This window comes from Carex rostrata, chromosome 9 (genome assembly GCF_964058835.1).
Source record: "Carex rostrata chromosome 9, lpCarRost1.2, whole genome shotgun sequence".
NCBI classification, from domain to species: Eukaryota; Viridiplantae; Streptophyta; class Magnoliopsida; order Poales; family Cyperaceae; genus Carex; species Carex rostrata.
In genome coordinates this window covers 6,704,609-6,717,002 of record NC_135926.1, presented here as the reverse complement: position 1 = coordinate 6,717,002, position 12,394 = coordinate 6,704,609, and the positions used below count along the sequence as shown (strand labels likewise).

The window sequence follows — 12,394 nt, the reverse complement described above, 5'->3', positions numbered from 1 at the left end:
CGACTTGACCATTTTCATTCTTTTCTTCTTTTCTTTTTCAAGGATTTTTATATTTTTAATCTTTGGAACCGATTGCTTTTTCACGCTTCATGCGTGTTATAATTTGTCTGTCCAACATGGATACTGACTTTAATTGGAGCATTATCAGCTGGTACATGTGATTTGGTCACTTTCTTTGAGTCTGTGAATGTATCTGGCAATTGATTCACTAACCTTTGTGTCACACCCCAAATCCAGGATATAACAGCCCGCCGCGTATATTTATTAAGACATATATACGCAAGGCAGTGGATCTTTTATATGCATTACTAATAACACCATTACATATTAACTATATCCCTATATTCCTTACAAGATTTATCTGACAGAATACGGCAAACTATAATTTAGAATTGTCTCCCGCATCCTATCAGTTTCAACCACCCAAATCCCAAATTATGTGTGGTTATGCTGTTATACACAATCCAGAATCGTCTCTCTGTATCCGTGTAATAAACCTAAAAATGACCCAAAGGGAGGGGGTGAGAATAAATTTTCAGTGCGAATTTGCCACAGTTAGATTATTGGACTTGCAATCAAACTCCATACTCAAAAATGAAACCCATGCAATAGCAATTCAAACAAATGTATATATATATTCATAAATAACAGAATGCCAATGGTCGACAACAATTGATCAAACTGAATCATAGTCTACATAATTTCCAAGATGAATTTCAAACACAACACATATTTTGGCTTAACTCGACTCATTAGGGCTTGTAGCAACTACAGATGTTCTTTCGAGCTGGACCCTTTATCAAACCCACATCTGTAGGGTTACTGACACCTACAGATGGCCCACCGAGCTGGACCCTTTATCTGACACCCATCTATAATCGCTTGGCTTAACCATTTATTAAGGTCTGGTTCAAGTCACATGAAAAAAATTCTCTTTATAATCATTTCCAATATTCGTAATATTCAATTGACCTTCCAAATGCATTCACACGTAGGAGAATGCCACCGAGCCACAGACGTTACACATGTCACCCACGATTCCAATTCACACCTCATAACATAATCACCCTCCCTCGTCCCAACCGGTACTGGGAAACATTGAGGGTCGTTCACCTAAGGCCATTAGGATCCCGGGAATCAAAGTCAGCATACAGCCCGACTTTGCAAATTCATTGGATCCAAGTGCTTAACTTCGTAAATCCATTCACACACACAATTCGTCGGATCCAAGTCAGCTATACAGCTCAACTTTGTAAATCCGCTCACATACATAGTCCGTGGTGACTTTCAATCAAATCAGATCATAATAGATCGACACAACCGACAACCATACCAGCATGCAAATCACTCAAGTCACATCAATTCGAGTTTAATTTGATTGGGTTATGCAAATGATTTACACAATTCAATGATGCAATCAATCAGATATTCAACATGACAAACAAATACACAGTTTAATTCCTGAAAATAAAGTATCAAACAAGTCCAAGAATCCCGCACCTGATTACGACGAGCGTACCGCTTAGTTATGGATCAGGTGTCTCGAAATGTCCCGTAAAGTCTTGCTCGACCGAGCCTACACCTATATTACATGTACCCTTGGTTTAATCTTTATTCGAGTGCTTGCTTTAGTTGGATTAATCTCGTTATACTTTCCTTAACGAAATTCATATATTTTAGTGTCAACCCTTTCTTCATTGGTCTTAATTACTTAACATCTCTTATCAATTCTCATAATCACGTTTGGGTCCTCTAGACCATACACAATTCCAATTGGGTAACAATTCCTCTCACTATTTTGGTTCTCGTAACAATTCAATTTGCCGATTAATTAAACCCTAATTTGGTTGAAAATTGAATTAACCGCTTTATGTCAAAGTTGATAGAGAGGTTTACCGATTACAAGTCTATTTGGTCGGATTAGCCTAATCGATCAACAACATTTCCAAATTTCGGATTTCGTACCAAAAACCCTAGAAATGGGAATCCAAAATCGAGGTGAAATCAGGAAAATGATCGACACATAAACAACCAAGGAGGCTCAAGGAGCTAGTATACAAGTAATTCAAACACAAATCTCGGGTTTAAAACGAAAAACCCTAACAATGGTGAAATTCAGATTTTGAGGGAGAAGAGGAGACAAGGGAATACCGAATGGGAGAGCTAGATGAGAGAAGCAACCAATTTCTCGCTCCTTCCTTCAATTTCACGGGAGTTTTGGTGAGTTTTTGAGGGATGGGAAGCTCTCTCTCTCTTTTCTTCTTTCTTTGGCGGAATACACAAGAGGGAGGGAGAAGGGACGGAGTGAGAGAGAAAGAGACACAGAATTTTGCTAAATAGACCCTCACATTGTCGGATAAAACATTATAACGTTTTGGTAAATCGTTGTAACGATTCAGCTGGTGAGAAACGCAGAAAATAGTGTATAAAACGCATAATTTAGTGTATAAAACGTTATAACGTTTTCTAAAAACGTTATGACGTTTTAATTGAATCCAGCCTTCATAAAATTGCTATTTTTATCAAGTTTTACAGTGAAAAATGTTACATAACGTTTTACGAAATTTTTTTTTTTTACAGATGTAACACTTTGCAAATGAATTACCTTTTGAACATTTAGTTCACATTCTTTAGTACGAGGATCAAAATAAGACAATGATAATTCATACTAATATATTTTTTTTTCAGCTGATATTTTTCTTCCCCTAAAGTTGGGAATTTTTATTCATTAAAATCACAACCGGCAAAATTAGCCATGAATAAATCTACCACTCTATTATATATGGAGATTCAAATTCAATATAAATTCTCAACTTTCTTTGATATCCCATTTTAGTGCATTATGGTGGATCAATGAATGTTCATAATAATTATCTATTATTTTTCGCATCACTATTGATTCGGAATGGTCCAACCGGTCATGCCAAACTATAAACATATTCTTGTATGTAAACTTCTGGTTTACAATAACATGTGTTTTAATTGTACTAATATATGTGTAGTACAAGTCAGAGGTAAAACATATGCAATTTGTTTTCAATATGCATTGTTTTTCAAATATTCAATATTTTTTCATTAGTTGTCTCAAATTTCTTTGAGACTTACAAGAATATAATACATCATTAATATAAATTTGTATTTCTACATATAACAACAAAATAGCTCTTCTGGAGCTTTCAATCAATTTTTTTTTATAAAAATAAATAAATATCATTTCAACAATAATCAATAATAAAAACAATAAATAAGTAGTATTTAAAAAAAATTAAACGTACATAAGTAAATTTTATCTTACATTTACATTTTTTTTATGCACTACAATCAATATAAATAATAAATAAGTATTAATTCATTTTTCAAAATAAAGAATGAATAACTATTCATTTTTTATCTTAAAATTTTTCGTAACAACATAAAAGATAAAAATTAAAATTCCACATTATAATGTAATACCTCTAATGAAATAGATAAGCTTCTTTAAGACATTGTATTAATAGAAACAAACAAGCTTCTTTTAGGGCATTGTATTAATAGAAAATTAAATAATTTTTGAAAGTAAATCATCTCTTTTCAAATAATTTTGTATAAGTTTGATATACTATTTTTTTTTCAAACAGTGAGGGCTCAATTTTTCATAAATGTCACCTATTTTATATTTCTCTTTTTCATCATTCAAATAATGTCAAATCATTTGATTAAATTGAGTTTGTCTATAATAGTTCAATATAATGTTTTGACGTACTACATGTTAGTTTGTAATAATCTAGAAGTCAATAATACGATAAATTATCATAAAGCTTTGTTCATGAATTGAATGTTTATTTATATATCATTTTGTTGCCTTGAGTATTATTGAATTTATGGATCATTTCGAGTTCATGACTGAAATTGTGAAACTCCATAATATAGATGATATATACTCTTAAAAGGTCACTGACCAAGGTAATTAGCAGGAACACTAATTACCGCGATAAGGTTAGTATGTGGATTAAAAGATGGTTAAGTTTTACAAACCACCTGACACGAGATGTCATTTTAATCACATAGATACATGTTCTAGGAACATGGTATTTGACAGACCCCGAATGAAACATTAAATAGAATTGTGTTGGTGTCATTTATGTTTTCATTCAGTGTCAGGTTCTACAGTATGAGGTATTTATCGTTCCCACTGAGAAATATGTATGTGTGATTGTTATCTACCGCTGTCCGTAAAAAGCAGTCATAACAGTAGTTTTTCCATATGTATAGCTTAGCTGAGGAAGTGATAGTTTACCAAGAATACTATTTGTCCCTCGTATCTCTATACGAGCTATAGCATCACTGGGCCCCTTGATAGAGTTAGATTATCTGCTAGCGGTATAATTACAAGAGTAATTATATTTGATAATCTGCTCAAGATCAAGAAAAGATTCAGTTAGCAAGGATGACACATATCTACCTTGAAACTGATCTGATAGCTATGAGACAGAAGAACATACACAAGTAAATTGTTTACTGGATCGTGATATTGTACTGTACAGCATCATCTGTGTAATTGGATGGTCATGATGTGTTGCCAGATGCCACCCATAATTATAGAAGTTAAAACAGTTTTAATTCTATTTACCAACATAACACAGATCCTATTGGGTCACACCATATAGGAGTTAATCGGAGAATCTTATTGTGATTGATTATAAATTGGTTATGATCAGTAGTAAGATGGTTATAATTAATTATACGTGTTATAATTAAATTATAAATGTTATGTAAAAATAACAAGCAAAAACATTGGTTAATTTATAAACGTGTGTGACACGTTGTATAAAAGTTAACCGGTTAATTTATAAATGTGCAGGACACGTTGTATAAATTACCGAAACAACAAACCGCAAGAAAAATATATATATAATTGTTCAGAATAATTATACGAATATTATTTGTGTTCGGGCCGAGGGCATTCGGGTCTTTTCAGATTCGTCCTTATCCGCATGACATGTCATTGATCCTATCCAGATGACATGTCATCAATCCTATCCACAAGGGCAAAATGGTCATTTCACACCTATGCCACCTTGCATGTGTAGAAACATGGAGAAGAGTGTGGAAGGGTGTGGAAGGGGTATTTTGGTCATTTCACATATAAAAGGATGAGGTGTCAATGGCATACCTTGTAAATAGGCCGAACTTGGAGGGCATTTTGGTCTTTTGCAACCGACCCTAAACCCTATAAATAGGGGTGGAGGAGTAGAGAGAAATTAGCTAATTCATTCGTACCGGTTTCGTGTCGAAACAGATCGGTATTTTCTCTCTTTCTCGGTTTCTCTCCCAAATAGTGTTTCGGTTGAGAAAAGAAAGTTATACGTACTTGACGTATAATCTTGCGGGTTGTTGTGGAGTATATTTACGGGATTGATGAATAGTATTTTACAGAATTTAGCGGTATGTCAGTTTTGCATATTGATGAAACTGAGTAACTAAAAATTCGTGTTTACGGGTTTTCGTCTTTTCCCCGTGAATAGTGTTTTTGCAGAATTCCGCGGTTTATGGTATTTCTGGCAGAAGAAACAAACCGCTTTCTGGTTAGTCCTGGTGGATAACCGATAGAGGTATCACACGTGTGATACTCCGAGTCGATTCCTTCCCTGGTGAGGCTCTACTCGCTCGGTCTGCATTCCAACTATGATTTGGAAACAAGGTATAATATGTTATATTAATCTATTTAATTGGTAAGTAGATTAAAGTTTTAGAAATCAATCATGGAGTAGATCTGTAAAAGGATTAAATTGAGTTTTGATGCCAAAGGAATACTGAAGGTGGACCACCTTGGAAAGTTTCCTGACATAGCCCGTTTAATCCTGAGCTTAAGTTGGCTGTAGAAATTTTTGTTCTACGGTCATTCCGCACCTTAAGCCTAAACGGGTTTGATTACAGCACCCCGAAACCCCAACACTACAGGTACGTTGGCGTACGACAGGTACATGACTAATAATAGCATGAATTTTCTTATTTGTCATTCTCTTCACTTTCTAATTATTTCTCCACTTCTAGTGGTAATTCTTTTTGTTCATTTATTTTTCCACTTCTAGTGGAATGATGCGCTTTTTCTTCATTATCACGTCCATATCTAATAGTTTGTCCATCATATTATTTTCCACTTCAGGTGTAATTATTATTTTGTTCAACCAGAACAAGACATGTGGTTTCAATAATTTATTATAATTGAACTTCAAGTCAATTGATAAAATTGATGAAATAGCTTCAGGCCAATTTCATTAACATAATTTATATTCATATGGCTTCGGGCCATTTCATTAACATAATATAATGTAAAAGATAATGTATAAACTCGAAATATTTCTTGAATCTTCTTCGGGAGAGTACATCAAAAAATTCCACATCATATAAATCTTATTGAAATCTTCTTCAAGAAGATATATTGAAATATTCTCATATTAATTTTTGTGAGCCACATAAATCTTCTTCAGGAAGATTACTTGAACAAATTATATTTCTTGAAATCTTCTTCATAAAGATTAAAATTAAAAAAAATATGAACATCACATGAATTTTTATTTAAATTTTCTTCAGGAAAATTTCTTAAAATCTTCTTCGGGAAGATCAAAATTATAGAATTGTTCTTAAAATGTTCTTCTGAAAAATTGAATTATTGAAAAAAAAATTATATGATCATTTAAAAGTTAAATTATGTTGACAGAATGGCTTTGAGCCAATTTTTAATAAATTTAATTTCTTATTAATCAATTTAAAATTGAAATCAATACTATGATAGAATGGCTTCGGGCCAATTTTCAATAAATGTTAAAATTCAATAATATGATATCAATTAAATTGAATTCCTTAGAGGTGAATTGGCTTCGGGCCAATAATATGAATTGAAAAAGTTGATAAAATGGCTATAATGGCTTCGGACCAATTGCTCGGTGCATTTTATAAAATTGAGAATTTTCGTAATATCTCTTGAAATCTTCTTCAAGAAGATTCAATTATTGAAGAAAAAAAATATGAACAACTATACAATATTTATACATCATATAAATCTTCTTCAAGAAGATTTATCTTTTAAATCTTCTTCAGGAAGATTAAATAAAAAATGCACTTCATATAAAATTCTATGAATCATACTATCAAAATAAAAGTTATTAAAATTACCTCAAATCTTCAAATAGTAGAGCTCTCGTGCTGATAATGTGTTATAAAATAAAGATAAACAAGCATAAAGAAGAATAAACAAGATAGAGAGAAAAATATGACAATCTCTTTATTCATACATTTCTCATATATGTGTACAATACAATATTACAAAGTCTCTATTTATAGGCTACAAATTGTAAATGAAAAACCATCTAAATAAATAGAGAAATAAATTTCAATAGTAGTGGCCATCAATTCCAATTGTAGTGCATGAAGTAGTGGGAATAGTTGAGAATGAATGTTGAGAGTTATGGACATCCACATTAATATTTTATTCATAAGAGTTAGTTCTAATTTTAACCTAATTTACTATTTATCAATCAGAATTTGATGGATTAACTCAAATTTCAACACTAATTAGTAATTACCAATCAGAATTCAAAATATTACCAAATAAAAAGAACATTAATTAACGAGACTTTTCATGTACCAGCAAACAAAATTAATTATGATCGCAGTTTTCAAAAACATAATCGAAGTCAAAATCGATAATTTAGTCATAAAATTGGTAAGAAAACGGTCAAATCAGATGGGAAACTCAGGAAAAAAAATTTGCTACCCTTGTTTTGCATTGAAAAAAGGACAAAATTGTAACAAAAATAATTAATCTAAAAAATAATGTTAAGACAATTTCTTACACTAAAATAATCCACTAATAAAATAAAACATTGACATTCAAAACTAAATTATGCAATACTTGTTTTCGAGTGAGTCTATGGTACTATGCATATTACGAGTTGTTACCGTGCTACGGCTCTATATTTGAGTTTTCAAATCCTAACGGTCGATCCGAACCGTTCATCTTGTTCTCCATATTAATATGTGTTTGGAGACCAAATTTTACATTTTTTTGATTTTTTTTTTTACTATTTTTTTTAGATATTTAGAAAATCACTTGATCTGAAAATTCTGGACCATCCAAAAACAGTGATTTTTAATAAATCTAAAAAAATAGTAAAAAATTTCCAAAAAATGTAAAATTTGGTCTCCAAACACATATTAATATGGAGAACAAGATGAACGATTCGGATCGACTGTTAGAATTTGAAAACTCGAATATAGAGCCGTAGCACAGTGCCAAATCGTAATATGCATAGTACCATAGACTCACTCCTTGTTTTCTATATGAGAAGAGTTCCAATGCCTCATGTCTCTCGTACTTCATTATGCCTCAAATTTCATATTTGTTCTTTTTAAAATCCAAACAGTCGAAAAGGCAGTGATTTTGTATCTAACTTAAAAAATTGTAAAAAAAAATTACAAAAATTACAAAATTTCATCATCAAACATATTTTAGTAGAAACATCATGTTAAGCAGTTTAGATTAACATTTTGAACTTTAAAAACAAAGATATAAATATAAAATATGATGAGATATGAAAAACATGAGATATTAAAACCCTTCTTTTTGTATATATAATCTTGCGTAATTTGTTTACATATAATAAATAACTTTGTTAATAATACGAAGAAATATTCTATCCACTGTGGACTTTGCAAAAATCGCCCGGTCAAGTAATTGAATTCATATCCTCTGAGGTAACATAATATTTTTATTTGGATCGCAGCCACTCGATCGGAATCTGAGCCATCAGGCTCAAAATAGAACGTACCGGGAGCATTTTAATAGTCGGGTGATTTTGATTGGACGATCCAAATCCAAACATAAATAGTATGTTACCTAATTAGGTGATACAAATTCATGTATAAGCCTACAAATAATGATAATGAGTCAATAACATCGTGACTTGTGTTTAAAAAGATTATTTTCCCGTTTCTCATAAAGCTTCGTATTAATAAAAAATTCTTAATTTAAGTCCCTTAAAAAAAAAAAAATGTCCAGTTGGAAGTTGGTGCTTTCTGAAAAAAAAAAATTGTCCTTATGTTTTTTTTTTTTGCTTTAATTTTAAACGTGTTGATTTCAAAAACTAGTCGTTCCTTATCACACATTTTCCAAAAGAAACCCTTCTTCATTCTTTTTTTTTGTTGAAAAAGAAAATTATAATTTAAAAAAAAATATCTGTGCCATTGCTTAGCTAATAACGTGGTAACTTGCAAGTCTTGTGCGTAAGAATGAAGGGAACGATAACGAGTCCATCATTATAAAATAACATATCACCACACCAGTTGTTTAACAAAACTTCTCACAGATTATATTTTTTTAGGCTACTTATCGTTAACACTTTAAAGTATGGCACAATTAGAATATTCAAACTAAGTTTATATATTGTTTTCGGACAATAAAGACAAAGATACATTACTTGTATCCCTAAATTAAAATCACAACTCAACTTCTCCTGTGATTTTTGCTGTGATTTTTGGTATAAAATGGAATACCTTCCGTTTTACTTCCACTTAAAATGTCTCTACATCCTAACTATTTTTTTTATGGGTAAAAGAAGTGGCAGAAAACAACTAAAGCATAGTAATTGAAATGGGCTACAAACGAATCGAACCGAATCGAATTTAATCCAGTTTGAATTCGAGTTCTGGTTCGAAATTGAAGCAGGATTTCGAATTGAAAATAAGAGTTCAAGTTTGATTCGGTGAGATTTGAACTAGTTTCGAATCGAACTGGTTCAAATTGAAGCAAAGTTTAGAACTAAAAAGAAGAGTTTCGAACCGAGCTAGACTCAGTTCGAGTTCAATTCGAACCAATTTCGAACTGAATTAGATTTGATTTGTTTCGAACCGAATTTCTTTTCAAATCGAACTCAATTGAATCACGACCTACGAGATTTTGTGTGAAAGCAACGAAAAAGAAGACCATAAACAACCTTGCGTCCTCAGTAAACAAAATGTCACATAGTCAAGCCTTTTATATTAAATTTTGAGTTATATTATATTCTGTACCAACATGTTCAAAGAATAAAATTTCATCTAAAATTTTTAGAAGTATGAAATTCTAAGGGCGGAATCCAGATACACATGAAGAAAGGGAATGAAATCTGCTGCTATTCAAAATCCATGTTATTCGTGCTCTCCTCTCTATCTCTCTCTTTTTTCTCTTTTTTATTTCTCTCTCCTTTTTTTTAAGAGAGATAGAGACAAAAATGGAGAGCACCGCCCTATTATTCTCCTTAGAATAACAGTGGATTTGGATCCAAAGAAAAGGGATCAATTGATAGCAGAAAATATTGCAAACATAATGGAGATTGCTAAAACATAAAAATAATAGAAAATTATATTGATAAAATAGTAACGATACAAGATATTTGTTGGGGCTAATCAACCAAAAGAGGACTCACTCAACCCTTAAGGGATTTGCTCACCCAACAGGGATCCAATAGGGACTCGCTCACCCAAAGGAGACCCGAAGGGGATTCACTCACCCTAAATTTAGCATCACACTAAGACAAAAACGAACTGACTCTCATCTAATATCCTCTCCTCTAACCTATGAGCTTATTTATAATAAAAGGGAAATAAAAATGAGTTGTTACAAAATATTGCAATATATAATTTTAAAGCAGCATGATTTTCTCTTTAATGAGCCATGATATTATGCTTTTAATGAGCTGTTAATTGGCAGCACTAAATTTTCTTTTGTTTCTCTCATTAATTGGCTGCATCATATTCCTCCTCTCGAATAAGACTCGACCTCGAGTCTGCTTGGTTTGCACTACATATCCCTCATGGCATGGCACAACCTGATTTGATACCAATTTGATAGCGGAAAATATTGCAAACATAATGGAGATTGCTTAAACATAAAATTATATTGATAAAATAGTAACGATACAAGATATTTGTTGGTCAACCAAAAGAGGACTCACTCAACCCTTAAGGGATTTGCTCACCCAACAGGGATCCAATGGTGACTCGCTCACCCAAAGGAGACCCGAAGGGGACTCACTCACCCTAAACTTAGCATCACACTAAGACAAAAACGAACTGACTCTCATCTAATATTCTCTCCACTAACCTATATGCTTATTTATAATAAAAGAGAAATAAAAATGAGTTGTTACAAAATCTTGCAATATATAATTTTAAAGTAGCATGATTTTCTCTTTAATGAGCCATGGTATTATGCTTTTAATGAGCCGTTAATTCGCAGCACTAAATTCCCTCTTGTTTCTCTCATTAATTGGCTGCATCATCAATTGATCCTTTTTTAGTCAAAATTTTAATAGATTGGTACGTTATTTATTATATTTTAGATAAAAATGCGATATCGAAGTTAAATTTGACTTTTATTTGGTTTTATAAAATTATTATAGTTGACCCCTACGATTTCAAAGGCACAAAAAGAATAAAGTGTTATTTTTTTTTACATGTATATCTCCATTCTATTATTAAGCATGTTAGGTGTTCGATCCACCAACGACTATGATTGAAAGATGAAACTTCGGATTTGATCTCAGCCCTCCAATTACATAATTTGTCTTCTTTTGATTAAATACATCTGATTTATGTATAGAAGTAGTTAAAAACATACTCACCACATGTGTTGCCACACAATACGTTACAATTAAAATTAAACAAATATGAAATTTAGCGATATATTTATCAATTTCCTTATATCTTTGTTTTCATATTTCTCCTTTTCAATTTAGAAGACTCCACCTTCCATTTTTTTATTTATTCGTTTCCTTACTTCTTCTTCGTTTCTATATAGATCACAATGAAAATCATTTTTTTTTTATTTTCTTATTTCTCTTTCTTTACTTCTATACATATTGTTGTGGACAATTTAGGATATATTTCCAATATATAATATATCAATGTGTGTGTGTGTATTCTAAATTGGAAAAAAAGAAGAAGAATAATATAAAAAAGAATATAAATTGGAACGTGTGTGTGAATGTATGTTTCTCTTATAATGTGTGTGTGTGTGTGTGTCCTATACACACACACGATAACACTTTTTATTTATGTTTTCTGATATCATTATATGTCGATATTGAATTGTTGTATGATATTTGATATTAGATTTGAATCGAGCTATTATTTAATATCATTGGTACTTAAAAATATATAATCATCAAATCATCAAATTGTTATCAGAGTTCATGATTTATTAAAAATACAGAATCATATAAATTTTCTATTAACATGTGTCTTAATTTTAGATAATTATTATTTTCATTGATATATATTTTTTCTTCTTATAATATGTTTCCATTGCAACGCACGGATATGATACTAGTTAATTAATATATAGATTAAAATTCGGCCCCGGCTCCTGAAACGT

At 31.4% G+C, this 12,394-nt stretch overlaps 1 protein-coding gene across 1 annotated transcript in view; it reads left to right on the top strand.

Moving 5' to 3' along the window:
- The first annotated feature begins 1,453 nt into the window (after nucleotides 1–1,453).
- The window catches only part of LOC144559057 (NagB/RpiA/CoA transferase-like superfamily protein), a 91,539-nt gene continuing 80,598 nt past the window's right edge, over nucleotides 1,454–12,394 (top strand). Inside the window, exon 1 of the mRNA XM_078307988.1 lies at nucleotides 1,454–1,464. The gene's annotated coding sequence lies outside the window, so the exon portion shown is untranslated. The remainder of the gene's footprint in view (nucleotides 1,465–12,394) is intronic.